Genomic DNA, 26,541 nt, shown 5'->3' with positions numbered 1-26,541 from the left:
GCTACAATAAACATGAGAATGCAGATGTCTCTTCAACCAAAGGGTTTCATTTCCCTTTGATACATAACCATGAGTGGGATTGATGGATCATATGATAATTCTGGTTTTGTATTTTTTTTTTTTTGGTGAGGGTATGTGTGTGTGTGTGTGTGTGTGTGTTTGAGGACCTGCCTTACTGTTTTTGTTGTTGTTGTTGTTATTAAAAGTTTCCTTTATTTTTCTATTGAATCAAGCATTAGCTACCAGTTACTTAAACTTTTTTGTGTGTGCCCTCTAAAATTTAGCACAGTTAGCATTGCCTTATCAATAATCAAATAGGTCCCAGTGGTTATGTCCACATTTAGATTGTTCAGGTGATCAGGAACTCTTTTATTGATTTGCTTTAGCTTTTAGTTCTTGGGTATATCTCCAAATGCGAAAGAGCTGAGAGGCTCCCGCTGCCCCCACAAAGAAATTAACAGCAAAGAGACTCCAATTTTTTGGAATAATTACGAGGGAGTACCTTGACCAAATAAACCCTGTAGCCATTAAAACAGCAGATTGAGCTGTGCTGAGTTTTTCTGCAGGTCTTGCCATGTCAGCCAATCCAGCACACACCAATCCCCATTTCATAGTTGGAGCCCATAAGAAAACTAATTTACTTTCCCACCAACAGTGTAAATTCCTTTTTCTCTACATCCTTGCCAACACTTGTAATTGTCTGTCTTTTTGATAATAGCCCATCTCATCAGAGTGAGGTGATAGCTCCTTGTGGTTTTGATTTGCATTTTCCTGGCAATTAGTGCTGATGAACATTCTTTCATGTGTCTGCTGGCCATTTGTGTGTCTTCCTTTGAGAAAGGTTTGTTTAGGTCTTCTGCTCATTTTAATTAGATTATTTATTTGAATCATTTGATAAAATTCAATATCCCTTCATTATAAAAATTCTGCCAAATTAGATATAGAAGAAATATATCTCAAAATAGTAAAGATCATAAGTAGCAAGGCAACACTTAATATATTAAATGGGGAAAAGTTGAAGGCTTTCTCTCTAAGACCTGGAACAAGACAAGGATGCTCACTTTTATCACTTTTATTTAACAAAATAATGGACGTTCTAGCTAGAGCAAGTAGGCAAGAGAAATTAATAAGACATATAAATAGTAAAGGAGGAAGTCAAATTTTCACTGTTTGCAGATGATATGATCACGTACAAAAGTTTCAGGATACAAAATCAGTGTACAAAAATCTGTAGTGTTTTATATACCAATACTAAATCATCTGAAAAATACATCAAGAATGCAATCCTGTGCTCAATAGTTACAAAAAAATTACTTGGGAATAAATTTAGTCAAAGAGGTAAAATATCTACAATGAAAACTATAAATTATTGATAAATTGAAAAAGAAACAAAGAAATAGAAAGGCATCCCATGGTCATGTATTGGGACAATCAATATGGTAAAAATGTGCATACTGTCCAAAGCAATTTGCAGATTCAGTGTAATCCCAATCAAAATCCCAATGACATTTTTTCAAATAACTAGAAAAAACACTACTAACATTTGCATGGAACTACAAAAGACACTAAATAGTCAAAGCAATGTTTTTTAAAGATTTATTTATTTATTAGAAAGGCAGAGAGAGAGAGAGAAATGGAGAGAGAGAGAGATATCTTCCATCTGTTGGTTTACTCCCCAAATGGCCACAATGGCCAGGGCTGGGCCAGCCTAAAGCCAGGAACCAGGAATTTCATCTGGCTCTCCCACATGGGTACAAGGGCCCAAGTACTTGGACCAGTCTCTGCTGCTTTCTCAGGTATATTAACAGGGAACTGGAATGCAAGTGGAACAGCCAGGACTCAAGCTGGTGTCCATATTGGATGCTGGCATTGCAGGCAACAGCTTAACCCGTTACACCACACCAGTCCCCAAAGTGATCTTGAGCAAAAAGAATAAAGCAGGAGCCACTACCTTAATTTAAAGTATTACAAAGCGATAATAACGAAAATAGCATGGTACTGGCATTAAAATCAATCTAAAGACCAACAGAACAGAATAGAGACCCTGTAAGTAAACCCACCTATCTACAGTCAACTGACAAAGGTATAAGAATATGCATTGGAAACAGTCTTTTTAATAAATAGTGCTGTGGAAAATTGGATATCCATCTGCAGAAAAATGAAATTGGACCCCATCTCTTACCATTACAAAATCAGCTCCAAATGGATTAAAAACTTAAGCGTGAGACTGAAAATTTGAGACTATTAGAAGAAACAAACTTTGGGATATTGGAATGGACAACAAGTTTCTGGATCAGACCCTAAAAGCACAGGTAATTAAAGCAAAAATAGACAAATGGGATTTCATCAAACTGCTAAAGAGCTTGTGCACTGCAAATGAAATAATCAACAAAAGGAAGTGACAATCTATAGAATGGGAAACAATAATGTACAAGCTATATATATGGCAAAGGGTCCCAAAATAGATAAATATTCATTTTTTAAAGCCTCCGTACTTGGTGTAGTAAATCATACAGGCTTTGATGTTGAGCTGCATACTAAGTCTACTGTCCAGTCATATACCCTCAGATGCAATAGCTAACTTTTAAAAGCTCAATTTCCATAATTCTGAAATGTAGAATTGTGGTACAAACTAAACATATTAGCTATAAATGCTTGGCATAATGCTTAGAATATGGAAGGTGTTCACTTCCAAGAATGTTACTTTCATATTACCATTATCACTGAAACAAAGACTCTGCATGTTCTTTAAAGTATATTAACTTAGTATTTTTCCTAGTCATTAGCATTTCCTCACGTGATCTCTGATCTATCAGCCCACAATTTATCCAGAATCTATATTATTTTAGTGGCTTGAGCCATTAAACTACTTGGGTCACATTAAAGAATCCTTTCTTTCTGTTTAGCTTTGTCTCATTGATCAGTTGCAGTGCCTGAAGGTCACTCTTATCATTCTATTCTCTAAAACTCATGGCCTTTTCTTGTTTCTTATGCTCATTGATTCTTGTGCAGCCTGTGGGCTATTGCCCATTCTCCCTTCTTGAAATTATACTTATTCTATTGTCTCCCATGATGTTGCACTGACTAGTTCTTCTCATACCTCCTTACAAGTTGTTTCTTTTTCTTTGTTAGCTCCTTCTCAACCTCTTCCTACCCTTTAAAAATGAGAATCCCTTTTGTTCAATCCTTAGCTTTGATCATGTCAGTATTTGCCTTCTTTCTCTGTAATTCTTTCAAATAAATAAATAAGTAAATCTTAAAGAAAAATGAATACTTACAAAAGACTTTCCAGGCATCAAATAAGAGTGGCAGGTTATGTTAATTTTTTTTAATTAATAGGGTTAGGTACGACTGCTAGGGTAACCTAGAGTGTAAGTTGCTTGTTATAACCAAGATGGCTGCAGTCGGGTCAAGCTGGATCCCCGCATTCTACCAGGACTGCCTTACTAACCTTATGCTACTCTTCAGACCAAGCCCAAGCCCCATTTCCTTAGTAATGAGGATTCTTACTCTCTGGGCTTGAACTAATCAGTGTTTCTTTAAAAACTTCCAATAATTATTACTCAAATCATTCTTTAGGTATTTAACAAAGTGTTGCCTATTGAAATCTCTTCCATTATTGCTTGCTATTAAATGTTATATTGTTGGGGCCGGCGCTCAGTGGGTTAAAGCTCTGGCCTGAAGCACCGGCATCCGACATGGGTGCCAGTTCGAGACCCGGCTGCTCCACTTTCCATCCAGCTCTCTGCTATGGCCTTTGAAAGCAGTAGAGGCTGGTCCAAGTCCTTGGGCCCCTGCACCCACGTGGGAGACCAGGAAGAAGCTCCTGGCTCCTGGCTTCAGATTGGCACAGCTCAGGTCATTGCAGCCAACTGGGGAGTGAACCATCGAATGGAAGACCTCTCTCTCTCTGCTCCTCTCTGTGTAACTCTGACTTTCAAATAAATAAATAAATCTTTAAAAAATTCTATATTGTTGCTTAAGTTTTCATGTTTGTAAATATTTTACCTTCAACTGAATTGTTTACTTATAAATTTTTTAATTTATATATAGTGAACAATTTTGATATATTTCACATATACAGTTTAAGAGCATAATGATACTTTTTGCCCTACCCCCCCTACTCCTACCCTCTGTTCTTTTCCTGTTCTTTTAATTTTTACAATGACATATTTTCAATTTTCTTTATAATGACAAGCTTAAGACTCCACTAATTATGGAATTCAGCAAGTAGTAAGTAGAAAAACCACTGTTTCTCAAGATTTATAGACAAGGGCTATAAGCAACAATTAAATCTCAAAATGTCAAGTTTGCTCATATACATTACTTTTTTGCACTGGATGCATGGATTAATTTCTGGTGTCTCTAGTCTGTTCTGTGGAATGACGTGCTTATTCTTCTGCCAGCTGTTTTGATTATAATCACCCTATGATAATGTCTTTTTTTTAAAAAAGAACTGTTTATTTATTTGAAAGTCAAAGCTACACACAGAGAGAAAGAGAGGCAGAGAGAGAGAGAGAGAGAGAGAGAGAAGTCTTCCAATCACTCCCCAATAGGCTGCAATGGCAGAGCTGCACTGATCAGAAGCCAGGAGCCAGGAGCTTCTTCCTGGTCTCCCACATGGGTTAAGGGGCCCAAGCACCTGGGCTATCTTCTACTGCTTTTCCAGGCTATGGCAGAGGACTGGATTGGAAGTGGAGCAGCAGGGACTCAAACTGGTACCCATATGAGAAGCTGGCACTACAGTCAGTGGCTTTACCTGCCTTGCCACAGTGCCGATCCCTGTAATAATGTCTTAAAATCAGGAATTGTGATGTGTCCTACTTTATTTTTATTGTTTAGAATTGCTTTAGCTACCAGGGGTACTTGTGATTCCATATGTATTCTTCCAATAAATGAACATGGAAGATTTTTCCATTTTATGTGTATGTGTCTTCTGTTTCTTTCCTTAATGTTTTATAATTTTTGTTGTGAGATTTTTCACATCCTTGGTTGTTGAGGTGGATTAGTTCTAAGAGGAGAAGCACAGTGAGGGCAAGAGGCACGGAGTCACAACACAGATACTGGGAGTCGGGTGAAAGTGGGCTAGAGGTGAGCAGTTCTCAGACTCATTTATTTCAGTTGGTGCAGCAGCTTATATAACCGAGGCAGCCAATCCGGTCAAGGGGCTGTTTATGCTGTAACCAATCACTGCCTGTTGCTATGCAGGCTCCTTTGTCAGGTGGGTTCCAAAGCCATTCCTGAGTAACTGATGCTTGCTTGCCAGCGGCCATCTTGGTACAGGCTTCTCATTCCACCACACTTGGTTAAATTTATCCCAAGGCTTTTAAATTTTTTGTAGCTATTGTAAATAGGATTGACCTTACATAACTTCTTTCTCAGCCATGGCATTGTCTGTGTACAAAAAGGCTATTGATTTTTGTGTGTTGGTTTTATGCCAACCTTTCTTATGAGTTCCAATAATCTTTCAGGGGAATTTTTGGGTTCTCCTATGTATAGGATAATATCATCTACAAACAGAAATAATTTGACTTCTCCCTTTCCCATTTGTAGTCCTTTGATTTTTTTCTTCAATTTAGTTATGGCTAAACTTTCCAGAACTGTATTGAACAGTGATGATGAGAGTGGGCATCCTTGTCTAGTTCTGGACCTTAGTGGAGATACTTCCAACTTTTCCCATTTAATATGGTGCTGGCTATGGGTTTGTCATGTTGTCTTGATTATGTTGAGGTATATTACTTTTATAGCCAATTTGCTCAAGGTTTTTTAACATGAAACAGTGTTATATTTTATCAACTGCTTTCTCTGAATATATTGATATAATAATATGATTTTTATTCTTCAATTTGTTAATGTAATGTATCACACTTATTTATTTGCCTATAGGGAACCATCCCTGCATACCAGGGTAAATCCCACTTGGTCCAGTTGAATGGTCTTTCTGATGTGTTGTTGGATTCAATTAGTTACTATTCTGTTGAGGACTTTTGCATCTATATTCATCAGGGATATTGGTCTTTAGTTCTCATCTCTGGTTTTGGAGTTAAGGTGATGCCAGCCTCTTAGAGTTTAGGAGGATTCCCTCCCTCTCAATTGTTTTGAATAGTTTGAGAAGAATTGAAATTAATTTTTCTTTAAAAGCTTGGTAGAATTCAGCAGCAAAGCCATCCAGTCCTGAGCTCTTCTTTGTTGAGAAAGTCTTTATTACTGACTCAGTCTCTGTTTTGTTATTAGTCTAGTTAGGTTTTCTGTGCCTTCATGACTCTTTTTTTTTTTTTTTGTATATTTTGTGTGTCCAGAAATCTATCCATTTCTTCTAGATTTTTGAATTTTTTGATATATAGGTGCTTGTAGTAATTCCTGATGATTCTTTTCATTTCTCTGGTATCCATTGTAACATCTCCTTTTATCATCTCCTATTTTATTAATTTTGATTTTCTTCTCCTCCCTCCCCCCACACTTTTTTGGTTAGTTGGACCAATGGTATATCAATTTTTTTTTTTTTTCAAAAAACCAGCTTGCCATTTTATTGATCTTTTATATCATGTTTTGTTCTGTTTATTTCTTTCCTAATTTTTATTATTTCTTTCCTCCTACTAATTTTAGCTTTGGTTTATTCTTGTTTTTCTAGATCCTTGAGATTCATTGTTAGATCAATTATTTGATGCCTTTCCAATTTCTTGAAGCAGGCACTAATTGCTATAAACTTCCCTCCTTTTAAAGATTCACTTATTTTATTTGAAAGGCAGAATTACAGAGAAAGAGGGAGAGGCAGAGGGAGAGAGAATGAGAGAGAGAGAGAGAGATCTTCTATTTGCTGGTTCACTCCCAAATGGCTGCAACGGACAGGACAGGGCAAGGCTGAAGCCAGGAGCCAGAAGCTTCATTCAAGGCACCCACATGGGTTCAGAGGCCCAAGTACTTGGGCCTTTCTTAGTTGCTTTCCCAGGCACATTAGCACAGAGCTGGATAGGAAGTGGAGCAGCTAGGACTTGAACCAGCGCTCACGTGGGATGCCAGTTCAATGTGCTGCACGATAGCATTAGCCCTTAAATTTCCCTCTTAACACTACATTTGCTGTATCCCATAAGTGTTGATATGTTGTGTTGTCATCTTCATTCGTTTCCAGGAATTTTTCTATTTCCTTTTTGATTTTTTCCATGACCCACTGTTTATTCAGCAGCCTGTTGTTCAGTGTCCATGTGTTTACAGATTTTCTAGAGTTTCATACATTATTAATTTCCGGCTTCATTCCATTTTGGTCAGAAAAGATACATGGTATGATTTCAATTTTTTTGAATTTGCTGAGACTTAATTTATGGCTTAGCGTATGGTCTATCTTAGAAAAAGTTTCATGTACTGATAAAAAGATTGCTTTTTCTGCAGTTGTAAATTGAAACATTCAAGAGATATCAGTTAGGACTATTTGGTCCATAATGAAGATTAGCTCTGTTATTTCTATGTTGCATTTTGTTTAGTTAATCTGTCCATTAATGAAAGTGGGTTATTAAAGTCCTCCATAATTATTGTATTGTTGCCTGTGTCTCCCTTTATATCATTTGTTTCAAATAGCCAGGTGCCATGATCCTGGATAAATATACATTTACTATAGTCACATCTTCCTGTTGAGTTGATCCATTAATTGTTGCATAGTACCCTTCTTTATCTCTTTAAAAAATTTTTGTATTAAGGCTTATTTTGTCTGATGTCAGGATGGCTACTCCAGCTCATTTTTGCTTTCCATTAACATGGAATATCTTTTCCCATTTTTTCACATTTAGTCTGTATATATCTTTTTTGGTGAGGTGTGTTTTTTGTAGGCAGTAAATAGATGGGTGTTGTTTCTTAGTCCATTCAGCCAGTCTGTATTTTTTAATTCAACAATTTAGGCCATTTACATTCAATGTTACTATTGATAAGTAACAACTTGGTTCTGCCATTTCCCCATAAATACACCTACTGTTTGTTTTGGATTTACTTTGTACTTGTACCAGGAAAATTTCTGCCTTCACATCCTTTCATAATTTTGACTGTGTTTCTGTGTGCAGCACATTCTTAAGCATCATTTGTACATCTAGGCAAGTGGTGACAAATTCTTTCGATTTCTATTTGTTATGGAAGGTCTTTATTTCATCTTCATTTATAAATGAGAGCTTTGCTGGGTACAGTGTTTTGTATTGACAGTTTTTTTTCTTTTGGGACTTGGACTATATCTCTATTCTCTCTTAGCCTATAGAGTTTCCTTGAGAAATCAGCTGAAAATCTATTTGGATTTCCTTTGAAGATAAACAGGTGTTTATTTTGTGTACATTTTAGGATCTTTTATGTTTTACTATTGAAAGCTTGACTATACTGTGTCATGATGAAAATCTTTTCTGCTCATATCCTTTTGAAATTCTATGTGCTTTTTGTACCTGAATGTCCCTATTTTTCTTCAAACTGGGGACATTTTCTGCTATTTTTTCACTGAATAGGTCTTCTAATCTATTCTCTTTCCTCATCCTCAGGATTTCCTAAAACACATATGTTTGGACATTTGACAGTATCCCATAAATCTTGAAAATTATTTTCATTTTTTCTATTTTCTTCTTTTTTTTGCCTGAGATATTTATAGGGATTTGTCTTCTAGCTCAGATATTTTTTCTTCTGCCTCACAGAGTCTGTTGTTAAGGCTTTCCACTATAAATTTACTTGACATATAAAATTCTTCATTTGCAATATTTCAATTTGATTTCTCTTCAAAATCTCTATCTCCCATCAGAATTTCTTACCCATGTTATGTCTGGATTTTTTTAACTTATGTATTTGATTCTCTTTGTTTTTGAATAATCTCATGATATTGTTTTGAATTCTTTTGACACATTTAATCAATCTCTTCATCTTCACTTTCTAGTATTGAGGTGTTGTGTTCCTTTTGGGGAGTCACATAGTTTTCCTTGTTTATCTTTCTTGTATTTCTACATTTATTTTTAGGCATTTGTGTAAACACTGGTTTTCTCCTTTGAGGGCTTTGATCTTTGAAATATTCCTCTATGGCTTTGTGGAGTTTCTGCTCCTTCGACAGATATGCAGAGGCATGTGCTAGGGGTTGGCAGGGGGCTCTGGTCAGTACTCAAGGGTGGGGCAAGGGTCCAGAGTGTCACCCAAGTTGTGCATGGTAGATCGCCTCTAACATCAGTAGAGGGGAGGAGGTATGATTGCATTGACTGTTGTGATCACAGCCTCAGTTTTCTCTGCCAAGGTGAACCAACTGCTCAGAGTTAGCCAACAGTGGTTATGCACCCCATCCACACAAGTGCACAAACCACACAGAGTATCCATATGCTCCTCATTGTGAGCACAGAGCCCTCCCTGAGGACATATCCCAGCACTCATGGAACTCTGAGCCTCTGCAACCTGACTCAGTGACTGCCCAAAGATCTGGCCATAGCCCATGTTCCAATATACAGTCACAGAATGCCCACAGTCACAGGTCACAGGGCTCCCAAGTCACAGCAAGGTATCTAATCTCAGCCCCACAAGCCTCCCTCATCACAGAGAGAGCCACAACATCCCTATAGCCAGCTGCCTGCCCAATGGAAGTTGGTCAGTGCTCCAACTTAGCAAATTGAGTCCAGTCGCCTTGCTCCAAGAAGACACCATCCCCTCTTGCCACCAGCTGCAAAAGCTACCAGTGATGTCCCACTCACTGCCATGTGCTTGTACTGTCCCTGCTGCTCCACAGTGTCTCTCTTATTTCTGTAGAATTCTCACTTTAAACTTCTGACTTTCCCCTGGGTACACAGTTTCTCCTCTTTTCTTCTGTTATCTTCTTGTAATCAAAATCAGCATGTCTTTTTTCTATTAAGTCATCTTGGATAATCCCACTTCTTTTTTTTTAACTTTTATTTAATGAATATAAATTTCCAAAGTACGGCTTATGGATTACAATGGTTTCCCCCCCATAACGTCCCTCCCACCCGCAGCCCTCCCCTTTTCTACTCCCTCTCCCCTTCCATTCACATCAAGATTCATTTTCGATTTTCTTAATATACAGAAGATCAGTTTAGCATACATTAAGTAAAGATTTCAACAGTTTGCTCCCACACAGAAACATAAAGTGAAAAATAATAGATGATTTTTTAAATGATGATGAAATCAGATCAGACCTATTGTCATGTTTAATCCCAGTGAGAGTCAAGTTGGGAATTGATAATTTCTTTCTTTTTTTTTTTTTTTTACAGAAGATCAGTTTAGTATGCATTAAGTAAAGATTTCAACAGTTTGCACCCACATAGAAACACAAAGTGAAAATATACTGTTTGAGTACTAGTTATAGCATTAAATCTCAATGTACAGCACATTAAGGACAGAGATCCTACATGAGGAGTAAGTGCACAGTGACTCCTGTTGTTGACTTTACAAATTGACACTCCTGTTTATGGCCTCAGTAATCTCCCTATGCTCCAGTCATGAGTTTCCAAGGCTATGGAAGCCCTCTGAGTTCTCCGATTCTTGTCTTGTTTAGACAAGGTCATAGTCAAAGTGGAGGTTCTCTCCTCCCTTCAGAGAAAGGTACCTGCTTCTTTGAAGACCTGTTCTTTCCACTGGGATCTCACTCACAGAGATCTTTCGGATAACCCCACTTCTTTAAAAATGGACAAGTTTATGCTCTTCATATCTCACAGAGCATTTAAAAGTAAGTTGCATATGGTAGGTTCTCAGTAAAATGTTGTTCCCACTATTTAACTTGTTGTCTACAGAAGTCCAAATGCACTCACTTTTAACAGTTTGCACATATTCAGGATCATCACTTCATATTCTTCCAGTTAACATGATGGTCCTACAGCTTTGAGAAAGCATGGTTTCATACTCTGTTTTTTCTTCTTATACCACTACATGCATCATTTGCCTTTTACTCTATAATTAAGCCAACTGACTGAGATTTCTAAGTGTTGAGTGTAAAGAGGTAGATTAATTCCACTACAGTTATGTGAAATAAGAATTTTATTCCTCTTACCCCCCACATATCTTACTTAACAAAGTTGTGAAAAAAAACCGGGCTTAGTTACCCATGGTTATTTAAATTTGGTGTTACTGAAAATACTCAAGGAGTTGGTGCTGAGGCAAAGAGGGCTAAGTCTCCACCTGCGGTGCCAGCATCCCATGTAGAGCATCCCATACAGGTACCAGTTCATACCCCAGTGGCTCCTATTCTGATCCAGCTCCCTGCTATGACCTGGGAAAACAGTAAAAGATGGCCCAAGTGCTTGGGCCCCTGCACTCATGAGGGAGACCTGGAAGAAGCTCCTGGTTCCTGGCTTCAGATCAGCCCAGCTCCAGACATTGCTGTCATTTGGAGAGTGAACCAGTCAATGGAAGACCTTTCTTTCTGTTTCTCCCTCTCTGTAACTATTCCTCTCAAGTAAATAAATAAAATCTTTAAAGATAAAGAAAGAAAATACTCAAGTGTTTTGAAAAGGAATGAGTGTGATATGTTCATTGACGATATCTGCAAACTCTGAAATACAATTAACTATAAGGACAACTATCATCATACAGATTGTTTTCTTGTCGAGTGGTTAGTGATCTGTGCTCAGCTGCTCAACTATCTTATTCTTGAAAAAATTTTTATTTATTTATTTGAAAGGCAGACTTACAGAGAGAGAGAGGGAAAGAGAGAGAGAGAGAGGTCTTCCATTTACTGATTCACTCCTCAAATGACCACAACAGCCAGAGCAGGGCCAATCCAAAGCAAGGAGCCAGGAGTCTCTCCCAGATATCTCACGTGGTTTCAGGGACCTAAGCACTTGGACCATCTTCCACTACTTTCCCATGCACATCACCAAGGAGCTGGATGGGAATTGGTGAAGCTGGGACTTGAACCAGCTCCAATATAGGATGCCAGTGCCACAGGCTTAACCTATTACATCACAGCACCAGCCCCCAGCTATCTTCTGGTTCCAGTTCACATCCAGCCAACTTCACTCACACACACTGAAAGCAAATGCTCTCTTGATCTAACTTGCTAGATCAATCTAAGATAGATTGGGAAGTAAATTTCTTTTCCTGTGCCAGTTTCTGCTGATTTGTCATGGCTGCCTGGAGCTCAGTGATGCAAAGAATTCTAAAGTCAGATCCAAGTTCAACAGGAAGGACCCAATAGAGAGTATGCCATGGGCACCAACATGTGTTGGCAAATGTCAAAATATATTGGCACCTGAACCATGAATTTGCAGTTCCTAGCCAAAGCAAGACACAATATGCTGAATTCTTCAACGGCAAAGATTCTGCTTTGTTTATTTTTATACTTATCTATCCCTTCTTTTCTATTGCTTAGACTTAGTCCAGTGTCAGCTGTGACTTTGGCGCCATTTGAGAGGCACAGTTGGTAAGATGTATTTATGCTGGAAGTAAACATATGCACCATTTCCCACTTTTGTGAAAATAGTCCCAATTGTCATTGGGGAATCTATCCATAATTCATGTGGTTCCAGGGGAAACAACTCTTACACAAGCTCACTGTGACTCATGATTCAGGCCACTCAAAATATCAATTGCATTTCTTGACAACTGACTTGGGAAGGTCATATGATCCTATCAGAGTCAATGAGATACCTTGGAATTTTGCTGGGATATTTGTTACAGAAATATTGTTCCCTGTATCTGAAGTTTAAAACTATCTTTCTATCACATGAAGTTGAAACTCCTTTGGAAAAAAAAGATTGATTGATTGATTGATTGATTGAATGTCAGAGTTACAGAGAGGGAGACACAGAGAGAGATCTTCCATCTGCTGATTCACTTACCAGATGGCTGCAAAGACTAGCACTGGGCCATTGAGCCAGGAGCTTCATCCGGGTCTCTCACATGGGTGACAGGGACCCAGACATTTGGACCATCTTCCACTGCTTTTCCCAGGCACATTAGCAGGAAGCTGGATCAGAAATGGAGCATCCAGGACTTGAACCGGCCACATATGGGATGTTGGCATTGCAGGTGGCAACTTTACCTGCCACACCACAATGCTGGCCCTGAAGCTGAAACTTCTAAGCTAAGAAAGAATGACCAAATCAAAATGTGATGATATCGATGGTCATGATTATATCAACTGAACCCCTAGATCTATCATTCCTGAAGCCCTGACCAATTCTCTTAAATAGGTTCCTTTTTCTGCTTAAACCTTTTGAGTTTTCTGTCACTCATAACTGACACAGAGATCCTGAGTTAAAAACTATAAAGACCTGAAGCCAGAATATGGTGCATCAGTTTAAGCCATCACTATCACAAAAGGCAGCAGATGATGGTCAAGTGCTTGGACTCCTACTACCATGCAGGAGAACCAGATGGAGTTTCTGGCTCCTGGCTTCAGCCTGACCCAGTCCTGGTTGTTGTAATCATTTGAAGAGTGAATAAGCAGAGGGAAAATCTCTCTCTCTCTCTCTCTCTCTCTATATATATATATATATATATGTGTGTGTGTGTGTGTGTGTGTGTGTGTGTATCTCCCTCTCTCTCTCTTATTCTCTATGTGTCTCTTTCCCACCCCCATCTTCTGATGCTCTGCCTTTCAAATAAATATTTAAAAATTTTTATAAAGGCATTCTTGGTCTCCGAACAACTGCAAAAAAATATTATCTACTGAAAAGTCTGGGAAAAGTCTGTGTGGGAGGTATTTATGCTGATGTTAGGAAAGATCATATTCTGGCAACAGAAAACATAGCAGTTGCAAAGCAGAAGTTCTGGGAAGTGACTACTCGTTGTGTCTGTGTTTTGTTTTATGTCAGTGCTCTCTTCTGTAAGCAGTAATAACTGAGGATACTCTAGACACTTTACAAGTGCTTCCACAGCTGTCCAGTCAGGCCAGTAGGGAAACTTGGCAGCTGAGTCAAGTGCAACCTCCAAAAGCAAGAGAAGGTAAGATGGACCAGGCAGCTGTGGGAAAAGTTAGTTGCTATCCACAGGTAGGATCCAGGTACCAGGAAGAGCCCTCTAATCTTACACACGTTGAACTTTTCCATAGTAGATAGGGCAGTCATGGTAGGGCAGGTTCAGGTTACAGCCCTGTAAACCATACGTTCTCCATATTGGATTCAGCCAACCACAGATCAAAAATATTTGGGGGGCTAGTAAAATGGTGCAGCAGGTAAAGCCACCTCCTGTAGTGCTGGATTCCCATATGGCACCAGTTCAAGTCCCGGCTACTCCACTTTCAATCCAGCTCTCTGCTATGGCCTGGGAAAGCAGTGGAAGATGGCTCAAGTTCTTGGGTCCCTGAACCCACATGGAGGACCCAGAAGAAGCTCCTGGCTCCTTGCTTCCTACTGGTGCAGCTCCAGCCATTGCAGGCATCCAGAGAATGAACCAGCGGATGGAAGACTTTCTCTCTCTCTCTCCTCCTCTGCCTCTCTGTAATTCTCCCCCTCTGCCTCTCTGTAACTCTACCTTTCAAATAAATAAATAAATCTTTTAAAAAGTTCTAAAAAGAAAAACTTGAATTTATCACACATCAAGCATTATATTGAATCCATGTGAATTAAGTGGGAGGTATAAACTTGTATCAGGTATTACAAATAATCTAGAGATGATTTACAGCACACTAGAGGATATATGTAGGTCATATGTAAGTACTACTCCATTTTCTATTAGAGACTTGGGCATCCTTGGATTTTGGTATCTGTGCATGTTTCTGGAATCAACCCCCTGTGGATATTCAGGGACAACTGTGGTTCTCAGGATGAAAGTTATCCGCAAAATCATCTACTCTCACTGCATTCTGGCAACTTTGTTGCATTACTTGAATACTGGATTGAGTCAGGACAATGCCCAGAGGGATTTGCCCATTGCTTAGGGGGCAGTTGGACATTATTAATATTGTGTAACTTGGAGAAATAGTAGAATCTTGGCCACAAGTTATTCTCTTTGTCTCATGTTGATATTTTCCCCCGCTAAAAATAGTAGCTTCCTGCTTCTCTGAGATCAGGCTCAGAGGACGTCTTAACGACAATGTTGAAATACTTACTTCAGCTGCAGGAAAGTAAGTCTGTTGTGTCTCAGCAGAGTTGCTGTTGCAGTAACGCCCCCACAAAGGCCTGGAGGAAAGGCACACACAAGGATCTACAAAGGGAAACACAGCCAACATTCTCTTTCTTCTCTCCCTCTCCCTCTTTTTTTTTTTTTTTTTTTCTTCTTCTTTTAGCTCTGAGCTATGGATGTGCTTAAAAGTCTGAATGATGAGGCCAATTCTGAATGGTCATTGTTCATTGGGGTAAGTTCAAAGGTATCAGAAGTCAGCCTCTGAGACTGAAGGGAAAATGCTTTCTACTAAGCCGCCAGAAGAATTTAAACTCAGAGGGCTTCATAGAAATTCAAAGCAAACCCAAGAAGGAAGTTGAAGATTGTTCCCTGACGTCTGGAAAGATGACTTTTTTTTTCCCTGCAGGCAAATCAAATTCACACAGCTGTGCCTTTAGAACAATTAGACACACCTAGAAGATCACACTGAGATGCCAAGAAAATGTCCCCAGGAGAGAAACAGCGAGTATTCTGACATCATAAGCACTGATTGACTTTTATAATTCTGAGATCTTTTCATGCAGGTTCTATTCAGATAAAAAAAAAAAAGCAAGCATCTGTGCCGAATGCCTAAGTGTTTTCTCTCTGCAGTGGGCTGGAGCAGCTGGCAAACATGATTGAGGACTGATAAACCCGTCCTGCCCATCACTTCAGTGCGGTCTGCAGGGCAGAATTGGAAGGATGTCTGAATTTTGAGAAGGCACTAATTGCTCAAAGGATGAAACGAGTCCTCTGAAACATAGGCCAGTGCCTTGCTGAAATCCAGGATGATGCTATCCGAACCTCAGAGAGAAAACCTACTGACAGAGAAGAGACGCACACACACTAAGAATAGGAGGGTGCAGGAAGATACACTGACAGGGACTTGACAGGCATCAGTGAAACCTTCAAGAACTGTACCCAAAATTTGACAGTCAAGCATGAAACAGAACAGCAAAAATCTGTTTCCTAAGAACTATTGGAAATCAGGTTACTGGTTTAAGTACAAGCCTCTGATGTTCATCAGTTCAAGGAAGGCAGAGGAGACGGTACCCAAAGGGCGTTTAACAATGTCCCATCGTCACTGTCAGCATCACTCACCTGCCAAGGAGAACTGGAAACCTGAACTGGGCCCTGACTCACTTCGGCACAATGCAGTCAACAGCTATCTGATAATTTATCAGCATATGAAACCCCTGTTACCAGGCCATGACACCAGGTAAGGGCTGGAAAGGCCAGATGCCATCTGAACCAATCAGAACTGGGGACTTCAATCACCACTGCCATGTTTAATGGAACCACAATGCCTCACATTGAAGGATCTCGAAGATCTTGGACCACCAATGATCATTTCTCACACCTACTTTTAGCTGCAGATTTGAAGGAGGGGCTGGCATTGTGGTGCAGCAGGTTAAGCTGCTGCCTGCAGCACCAATATCCATACAAAGACCAGTTTGAGTCCCAGCTCCTCTACTTCCTAGCCACCTCCCTGCTAGCATGCCTGGGAAAGTAGTAGAATACGGACCCACGTGGAAGAACCAGATGGAGTTCTAGACTCCAGCCTTCAGCCTGACCCAGCTCCAGCTGTTGGGGCCATTTGGGGAATAAACTAACAGATGGAAGATCTCTCCCTCTCCCTCTCCCTCTCCCTCTCCCTCTCTTTCTACCCCTCCCCCTCCCTCTCTTTGTTTCTCTGTAACTCAATTTTTCAAATAAATAAAATAAATCATTAAGGTAAAGTTTCGTGGAAAAAATGCATGGATTTCAAAACTTTCGTAAAATATCTTATATGCTGTTGATGGGAATGTAAATTAGTACATCCATTATGGAAAATGGTATGGAGAATTAGATCCACCAGATGATCTGGCAATCCCACTACTGAGTATACAGCCAGAGGAACTGAAATCAGTATGTCAAAGAGACATCTGCACTCATTCCCTTGTTTATGTCAGCACTACTCACAAAAGCCAAGATATAGAATCAACCTAGGTGTCTACTGAGAAATGAATGCGTAAAGGAAATGTGGTATATATACACAATGGGATATTTTTCAGCCACAGGAAGGAAATGAAATTCTACATTTGCAGCAACACTGAAGGAACTGGAGGATATTGCGTTAAGTAAAATCAGACAGATACAGATGCATGTTGTCACGTAAAGTGATCACTTGAAAAGTTGTTCTGAAAAATGTAGAAAACAGAATAGTGGCTACCAGAGCCTGACAAGGATCCAGAGGAGGGTGGATGGAAACAAGACGGTTAAGGGGAACAGTTGGGCAGGAGCAATAACTAAGGTTATCCAGCACAGTAGGATGAATTTAGTTGACAAAAACTAATTGTATATTTCAAGATAGCTAGTAGAGAAGATTTTTACTTGTTGAATGTTGTGGTTAGTGGTGCATTAAGCCTGTGATTATAGAGTGGCTGAAATTATGTTTTTGTAAAAATTCTTAAAAAAAAGAAAGGAAGGAAGGAGGGAGAAAAGGAAGGAGAAAGATGGGTGAAGAGGAAGAGGGAGGGAGGGAAGTATGGTTATCCTTTAAGAACTGTGCCTATGAACGATGTGAGAACTGTTTTGAACGATGTGAGAACTGTTCTCTGTATATTAATTTTTAAAAATTTTGGATGGTTCCAACACAAAGAAAATAGTAAATGTCAATTGTGATAGATATGCCAATTTTCCTGATCTGATCATTACACACACTGTATACATGTATTGAACTATCTACCTCTACCCCATAAATATGTACAATTACTATGTGTCAATTAAAATAGAAGTATATTGTAAAATAAAAATAAGAACTAAAGCACTTGAAAGTGAAAACAAGGGAACAGCCTGACATCTAACACACCAAAATATGTCACAGTAGGATCTTCTACTCTTAATCCCCATCACCAGTGGTATTTGCAACAAGAACGGATGAGGCAAATTAAATAAAGAATGATAGTTTGGGATAGTTATTTTACACCCCAAGTGAGCAATTAATGTATTACTGCTTTCTGGAAAAATATGATCTAAACAAATAACAACATTAAAAAATCCCAAGATTATTCAGTATGCATAAAAAACACATTAGTCTCTGGCAACATCTCCAGGAATTAATTGAGTATAAAATATTGTGCAGAAATGGGGGAACACTTGCAGTAATGAGAAAAGATGATGGTTTTACAAAAGGCAGCACCAAGCCCAGCGCCCTACTCCCCTCCCCTCAGCTCCCTTTTCTGCCTCGTCCTTCTGCTGAGACAGCAATGCACAAGACTGTAAACAGAGAGCATGATTTACAGATGAATCACGGCTGTGTGGCCTACAGCTCCAGCGGAACTCGGGAGGGAACCACTCTGGATGGTGACGGCCTCATTACTGGCGTTGTGAAGGCGGCAGCCTGTCTTCTCTGAAAGATAAAGTGGTATTACGCACACTTCATAGGGCAAATTAAATGCCTTTGAGCTTATTTACCAACTTGAAGATGGTGCTGTTCTCCATGAACTAAAGCTTCAAAGCAAGATTATGCAAATAACTCATCCTGTGTCCCCTGGGTGTAGCAGCCTTCTGCTTGGCTGGGTTTTTGACTTTTGGGGTCTTTTGTGTGTTTCACTGGGAGGGAGAGAGCACTCGTCAACTTTGCAGCTACTTATCATGGAGATCCTGAAACTTCTGGGTCACCTATCACCAATGTGCCAGGTTCTTAGTCCATGTGTATACATGATCTCATTTAAGGACAATAACCACTCCTTGAACTAAATAATATGGATCCCCAGTATACAGACTAATGCACCAAGAAAGCAAGTTTCTGCCCCAAGGTCAAAAGAAATAGTAAATGACTGAGATGTTGAGAACTCCCTTGTACCCACTTCACCACCCCAGAGTCACCGCTCCAGACCTGCAGCTTTGCACACTGCTTCAGATCCACGCAGGAGCGGCCACATAAACACATCTGCAATGTTCCCACTTACCCAAAAGTGTTCATGTGTCAGTATCCGCATGGGAGACCAGGAGCAAGCACCTGGCTCCTGGCTTCAGATCGACGCAGCAGAACGGCCACAGCGCGCTGGCCATAGTGGCCACTTGGGGGGTGAACCAACGGAAGGAAGACCTTTCTCTCTGTCTCTCTCTCTCACTGTCTAACTCTGCCTATCAAAAAAATTAACACACACTTTTGGATTATTTGTGAATGTACTTGCTCAGGTTAGTGCAGAGAAGTCGAACCACATTGAAGGAACCTGGTTCTCAATGTGAAGACGAGGTGATGCATCCGTGTCTCTGTGCCACCTGTAGTTTTCTTATAGTGGCAAATCGGCATGACTCACCGTGGTGGGAACAGCGAGCATGAATAGCTGTGTCTGAAACTTCATAGGTCTTTAATGTGCTAACTTTCTGCACACCTCTGCCTCCCAGTTTGGCTGAGCAAATGGTCACAAGAAATCACTGTTTTCCAAGAACAGCTATAGAGATGGCCAAGGCCAAGGGTCAGCGAGTCCTAGGAGCTCGTCTCAAACTTCTGCATCAACATCTTCCAGGGGAAGCAGAGCCAGCACTCGGAGGGTTAGGCTCAAGACCTTCCACAAGGCAAAGGCCTCTTCGAGCTCTCATGCTTTATCAATACCTATGGAGATCTTCCATTTGTGCTTATTAGAAATCCACATCTTTCAACATAAAATATGATTTCATATTTCGTATCTACTTAGAGCTGAAGCTTCAAGAAGATGCATCCTATGGCTCTGGCAGTCTGTACCACATTGCAGTCTGAATGCACAAATACAGACTAGAAAGTCCTTGGTTCTTAAAACTTCAGGCAAAAGAGAAGAGTGGGGAGAAATGGAGGAAAGAAAGCTATACAGCTAAGTGCAGCCAAATGTACAGCAAATTAATAACAAAGACAAACCCCAGCCTGCACCATTTCAAACAAGATCTGCAGACGTGGGTGCTCTGAGTCCCAATGGTGCAGACAGCACCACCCCATATCCCAAGAAGGGGCCCTTGCTGCTGGCTGGACTTCCCAGGCAGGGCTCCCAGGCTGGACCCAGGAGGGAGGCTGACTCACTGGACTGCAGACTAGCCTGGAAATCCCTGGAGGGCCCTTCCAGGCTGCCCTTCTTCAGACGTGAGCTGGGCAGGTGAGTGCCGCACTGCTGTTCTCAGGGACCTGCCGTAGCTGTCCTTGGCTTCACAGATCTCCTGAAGGGGATCCTTTGTGGAATGGGCCCCAGGGTGGAGAAGGAGTGGCCTCCACAGTGCGGTTCTGTGACACACAGTGCAGGCTGTTGTCACCAGGCCTGATGTGGCCATCGGTGTATGTCTGTGAGGGTGGTTGCCATGGCACCAGGCCTGTACACAATGAGTTCCATGCTGAGAGTAACACCCAGGAGTTATACTGACTGTGTGATGACTTGTACAGGCCATACGAAGTGGTGGGGCCTCAGAGACATCCTGGAAGGTGCTAGCGATGACACCAGAGCCTGAATAACTCTGGGGGTTCTGGGAGGGGATAGACAATGCAGGGAGGGGCAGGGAAAGTTCTGGAAGGTTGTGACAGAGGGAGTGTTGCTCCAAAGGTTCCCACAGAAAGAGCCATCTGTCTCCTTTCCTTGCCAGATCTCCTTGGCCCCCAGCTTGGCTTGCACTGTGCCTGTCCTTCTGCTGGGGCCTCCATGCTGTCTCTCCTCATCCTCACCACCACACCTCTGCCCCTCTTTCTGCTTTCCAAGCTGCTCAAGGACACCACCTTGGTGTCTGCCAAGGGACCCCGAAGCACTCCCCTTGATGCTCACATCTTCATACACAAGGGTGACACAGAGACGGTGCGTATGTGCAAGGTGCCCTGACAGCAGATCAATAAGCCATACCTGGACAGGGAAAGCAGGGTGGCACGTTTTAAAACAATGAAGCTAAAATAAATCCTACAATTTCCAAGTGCAGAAACGTGTCTACACTGAAGCTACTATGCCTCTGTTCCCTCTCAAATACTTAGGCAGTAGGGGGCTGGAAGGTTATAATATTTTCTGGTGTGAAGACAAAATAAAAAAATAAGAGGAAAATAAAGGAGAAAGGGGAAAAGGGAAAGAGGAGGACTCAAGAGCAGGAGAGAGAGGCCACTGAGGAGTGAGCTTGTGGAGCCAACACCCACAGCAGAATATGAAGACACGGTAAGAACGAGGTAAGACTGGATCAACAACCTGGACTTCCCACATTCGAGCTACCAGAGGAAATGTACCTCCTGCCCCAGGAGGGCAGCGACAACTAAGATTAACATGAAATGCATTACGTGTAGGCACTCCTTCAGTGCTTCCCTTTCCAAGGAATTATTTTGTAGAGACAGACAGAGCTCCCATTTGTGGTTTACTATCTAAATGCCTCCAGCGGCTGCGGCTGGGCCAGGGCCACACTCAGGCCCTGGGAAGTCAATCCAGGTCTTCCCTCAACATGGGAATCTTAGCCACTAGAGCAAACATCCATCTCACTTGCCGTGTTCTAATTCACCTGAAGCTCACAGAGATCCTCTGAGAAAACAATATTATTCTCCACATTTATGTATGTGGGACCTGGGGTCAGAGAAGGCAAAAGTCGCACAGCTGGTAAGTGGCAGACCCAGGAGTTAAACACAGGTGTTCTGACCCAGAACCCATCAGCCTGATCACCACTCTCTCAGGAGTATGGATGCTATTATTGGTAGTGTAAAATTCCACTGCTACTATGGAAAATAGTATGGTGGTTACTCAAAAAAATTGGAAATAGAATTGCCCTGTGTCCAACAGTTCTACTTCTGGTCATATATCTTGAAGGACTGAAAACAAGTTATCCAAGAGATATGCGTACGCTCGTATTCAAAGCCATGTCACTCGCAATGGTCAAAAAGTAGAATCAATCCATATGTGTATCAACGAATGAGAGGACAGCAACATGCAGCATTGACATATAATGGAATATTATTCAGCCTTAAAAAGGAAGGAAATTCTGCACTTGATGAAACATGGTTGAAACTTGAGGACATTATGCTAAGTGAAATAAGCCAGTCACAAAAAAGATAAATACCGTCCATGAGTAGTCCGATAGGTAGAGACAGAGATGGAGGGGGGTTGACAGGGACTGGGGGAGGTAGGGAATGGGGACTTATTATTTCATGGGTACAGAGTTTCAGTTTTGCAAGATGAGTCCTGGAGACTATGCACCAATGTGAATGAATGCATTTAGCACTACTAAATCACTGATTAAAAATTGGTTAAGATGGTAAATTCTACTTGAATTTTTAAAAAATTGGTTAAAAACTAAAAGATCATTGCAACTCTGGGGCCATAAGAAGGCATTGCACGTTAAGTGTTACCCAGCGCATGCGCACAGTGGAAAACCCATGCAGACACAGAGCAGTGGGAAGCAGTAGGGTACTGCAGAGACCTTTCTTCTCTCGACCTTTCTCCTTTTCCTTCAACTTCTTCTTCGTCTGCACACTTGGCACCAGGGCCTGTTGTGCAGAATCGGGCTCATTTGCCCTTTCTTTTCTGCCCTCTCCATCTCTCTCAGCTCATACAATCTGCCTTCTTAACTCATCTCTTTGACTTCACTCTTCTCTTTCCCTCCGATGCTTTTGTATGCCACTTCCACTCAAGTATTTCTTTTTTTTAACTTTTATTTAATGAATATAAATTTCCAAAGTACAGCTTATGGATTACAATGGCTTCCCCCCATAACGTCCCTCCCACCCGCAACCCTCCCTTTTCCCACTCCCTCTCCCCTTCCATTCACATCAAGATTCATTTTCAATTCTCTTTATATACAGAAGATCACTTTAGCATACATTAAGTAAAGATTTCAACAGTTTGCACCCACATAGAAATACAAAGTGAACAATACTGTTTGAGTACTAGTTATAGCATTAAATCACAATGTACAGCACATTAAGGACAGAGATCCTACATGAAGAGTAAGTGCACAGTGACTCTTGTTGTTGACATAACAATTTCACAATAATCTTTATGGCATCAGTAATCACCCTAGGCTCTTGTCATGAGTTGCCAAGGCTATGGAAGCCTTTTTTTTTTTTTATCTTTTATTTAATGAATATAAATTTCCAAAGTACGACTCATGGGTTACAATGGCTTTCCCCCCCATACCGTCCCTCCCACCCACAACCCTCCCCTTTCCCACTCCCTCTCCCCTTTATGGAAGCCTTTTGTCCACTCAAGTATTTCTACAAGACCTTTGTTCCTATGCCTCCACCTGCCCAATGAAATACAATAATCCCTACTCACTGGATCTAATCCCAATACCCTTTGCAGCAAGCCTCATTTTTTGTCACTCTTTTCCCTGAGTGTCATCTCTAGCTGGATCAAGTTGCCCATTGATCTCCCCACTGTGTCTCATGCTAAATCTCCCCATCTTGCAAGTTACTAAGAACCCTGTTTTCAACTGCCCACGAGCAACCTGGAAGGTCTCTGCCCTGTCCTTATCTGTCATCAGTATGAGCCCTAACCCAGGAGTTACTCAGTGAGGAGGGGTCTGCCATCATCTGCTTCTCACCCTGACCTTGTGGTTCTCTGAGTGTCACTACAGGGGTAAAAGCTCTCGTGTGTTTACTGTGGTTTGTGGGAGAAATGAAGTACATCATGGTGTTGGAGGAGCTGTGAATTCACATAAGTCTGGGGCCTATTAGACCTCCTTTCTCTTCCCCACAATTTAATCATCTCCTTCAGGAAGCCTTCTCTGGTTATTCGGAGGCTTGATGTTCTCTGCCCTCTCTTGGTTCTAATGGCAAAAGAGGAATCTTTCCCCCATAAACTCTTAGCACAGGCGATATGCTACATGATACCATTTGGAATGGCTGCATTTGAATGAATGTCACCTCCAGAATCTGGCAGAAGACAACTTTAAAGCTTAGGAAGCCGGTCCTCCATGTCTCTTGCTTTTACATCACCAAGCACAAAGCTGAACACATTGCAGGCGCTCAATGAAGGTCATGAATTCTTCATCTAGAAATAGAACCTTGTGCTCTCAAGAGTACATGATGAGCCTACAGTGATCCTCCCAAGAGGACAGATGTCATCAGGGAGACGTGGCCCATTCCAGTGAGTCACCTTGCTTCTCCTTTACGGCCATGTACTTGCCCAGTTTTTCTCTTTTCAACCTGTAGATGATACTGACATGACTTAGGATGATCAGTGATTCAGGAATTCTGAATCAGTGCAGAATCAGGAGTGGGGAAATTCTGAGAAAGTTATTTCTTTTTCACATTATAGTTTCCTTATTCCAAAATAGGATTAAATTGGGGCAACACCAGGCACTGTAAAGATTTGTTATCCTGGGGCTGGTGCCATGGCTCATTTGGTTAATCGTCCACCTGCAGCACCGGCATCCCATATGGGCGCTGGGCTCTAGTTCCGGTTGCTCCTCTTCCAGTCCAGTTCTCTGCTGTGGCCCAGGAGGGCAGTGGAGGATGACCTGAGTGCTTGGGCCCCTGCACCCACATGGGAGACCAGGAGAAGCACCTGGCTCCTGGCTTTGGATCGGCATAGCTCTGGCAGTGGCAGCCATTTGGGGGATGAACCAACGGAAGGAAGATCTTTTTCTCTGTCTCTCACTGTCTAACTCTATCTGTCAAATAAATAAATAAAAAAAGATTTGTTATCCTGTAAAATCCTTTCGCCCAACACACTCAAAATGTTACATAGCTTTTTAAAAAATATTTATTTTATCTGTTTCAAGTACAGAGTGACAGAAAGGAAAGGAGAGATAGGGAGAGAGAGAGAGAGAGAGAGAGAGAATGAGAGAGATTTTCTATCCACTGGCTCGTGCCCCAAATGGCAGGGATGGACTACACTGAAGAGAGGAGCCTGGAACTCCGTCGGGATCTCCCATGTGAGTGGCAAGGCCCCAGATCCTAGGGCCAGCTTCTGCTGCTTTCCCAGGCACATTATCAGGAAGCTAGATTGAAAGCAGAGTTATCAGGACCTAAATCTGTGCTCTGATTTGGGATGTCAGCTTTCTAAGTGGCGTCTTAACCCCCACACCACAATGCTGGTCCCATAATGTTAGTTCTCCAGTTACCCTGGGTTAATGTAGGATGGAAGGAGAATATCGTGGAAGTCAAATCTGCGGGGGACTCACACTCCACAAACCTGGTGGCAACAATTGGTTTGCTCTACCCAGAAAACAACTTCAGAGAAATAGGAGACAGGGTCTCTAACGGCATAACAGCATCAGAATCACTGTCCTTACAGTCCTGGCAGGAGTGGGTGGGTCACCAGGAACCTGATCAGGAAGCCACGCCCTGGTGAGGATCTCCTAGATGGCTACCAATTATGCATGGCCTTTACTGAACATTCTGGGCTGGCTTCTCCTGGAAGCACAGAGGAGGACAAACAATCAAATACAATCCTCCCAGCCCTGGCACAATAGCCTTTTGCTTTGTCTATTCTCTATGCAAGAACATGGCAATTATTTTCTGAGCCAACGTGTCTGAGCAGTAAAGTATTGCATGATGAAATGCAGAGATATAATTAGAATATCAAGGCTAATGAAACTAATCATTTCAAATTAAGCCCATATACAACCATGGCACCACAAAACTGTCTTCTTCTCTTTGCTATCTTAGAAGAACATCCGAGATGCCCCAGGAAAAATTAGCTGTCTGTTCTGGGAGTTAAAAATGCTAAAAAGCCTCATGCACAGAACATACTGCATAAGCCTTCAGTGAACCACGTGAAGCTTCTATCAACTGACAGCAACCTCTCTGGAGGTGGCTGACAGTCCCCAAGGTGCAACCTGGCTGGCACCACACACACAAGGATATCAAAGCCCCTATTCCCTTTCTTTCTTTGCCTCATCAGACCACAGTCCTCGAATTGTAACATGTGTGTCACCAAGGAAACCATGGCAACCTCCGTGCTTCTGTTGAGCCTCGTGTCTGCACACAGACGGAGAAGTCTGCTCAGCCTACAGCTGAAGATCCGAAGTGTGACGGGGGAAAATATTCCATGATCTGAGGAAATGGATCCGTAGCTAGGATGATATGCTAGAGTGTACTCACAAGTTACTAAGGGCAGTGTTGGGCTGAAAAAATTCCCACAAAGTTCCTTAAATTAGGAAGCAATATTGGGCCTAGTTAATGGGTTAAACTCCCAGGTGAGCAGCACTTTGGGGTTTGCTGTATTTGATTGTCTGGTTCTGGTAGCAGTGCCTAGTGAAGTCCTAGGTGTCTTTGCTGACAACCTTGATTGCCTACCATTTTGTACCCACTTGTGTTGAACCCCCACGCACAGGCTGTTGAATTTAGCTGTTTATGGAAAAATTACACTGACCGCATGCTTAGACAGAAGGAACACAATACATTGCTTATTTTGTATCTGCAAAGCTAAGCAATGTGGAAAAAACCAAGCCTCAGTCACTTCCATCAGGATAAATGAAGATGCTTCAAAGTAACCTTAGGCCAAGCATATTAATCTATAATCAGATAAATACTAAGAGGACATTAACTGCATTTTAGAATTCAATGCTACTGAATGTGTCATCTGAGAATTC

General features: G+C 41.3%; 1 long non-coding RNA gene across 2 annotated transcripts in view; it reads right to left on the bottom strand.

Annotated features, from left to right (window-relative positions):
- LOC127487493 (uncharacterized) overlaps positions 1-20,504 on the bottom strand; it is a 37,432-nt gene extending 16,928 nt beyond the window's left edge. Inside the window, exon 1 of one of the 2 annotated variants that reach the window (XR_007914342.2) lies at positions 18,987-20,504. This is a non-coding gene — a long non-coding RNA (uncharacterized lncRNA). The remainder of the gene's footprint in view (positions 1-18,986) is intronic. The other variant, XR_007914343.2, reaches the window with a different exon arrangement.
- Between the last annotated feature and the right edge of the window lie 6,037 nt (positions 20,505-26,541).

This window comes from Oryctolagus cuniculus, chromosome 14 (assembly GCF_964237555.1).
Source record: "Oryctolagus cuniculus chromosome 14, mOryCun1.1, whole genome shotgun sequence".
NCBI lineage: Eukaryota > Metazoa > Chordata > Mammalia > Lagomorpha > Leporidae > Oryctolagus > Oryctolagus cuniculus.
The sequence above is the reverse complement of the archived record's forward strand: the minus strand, read 5'-3'. Positions and strand labels throughout refer to the sequence as shown.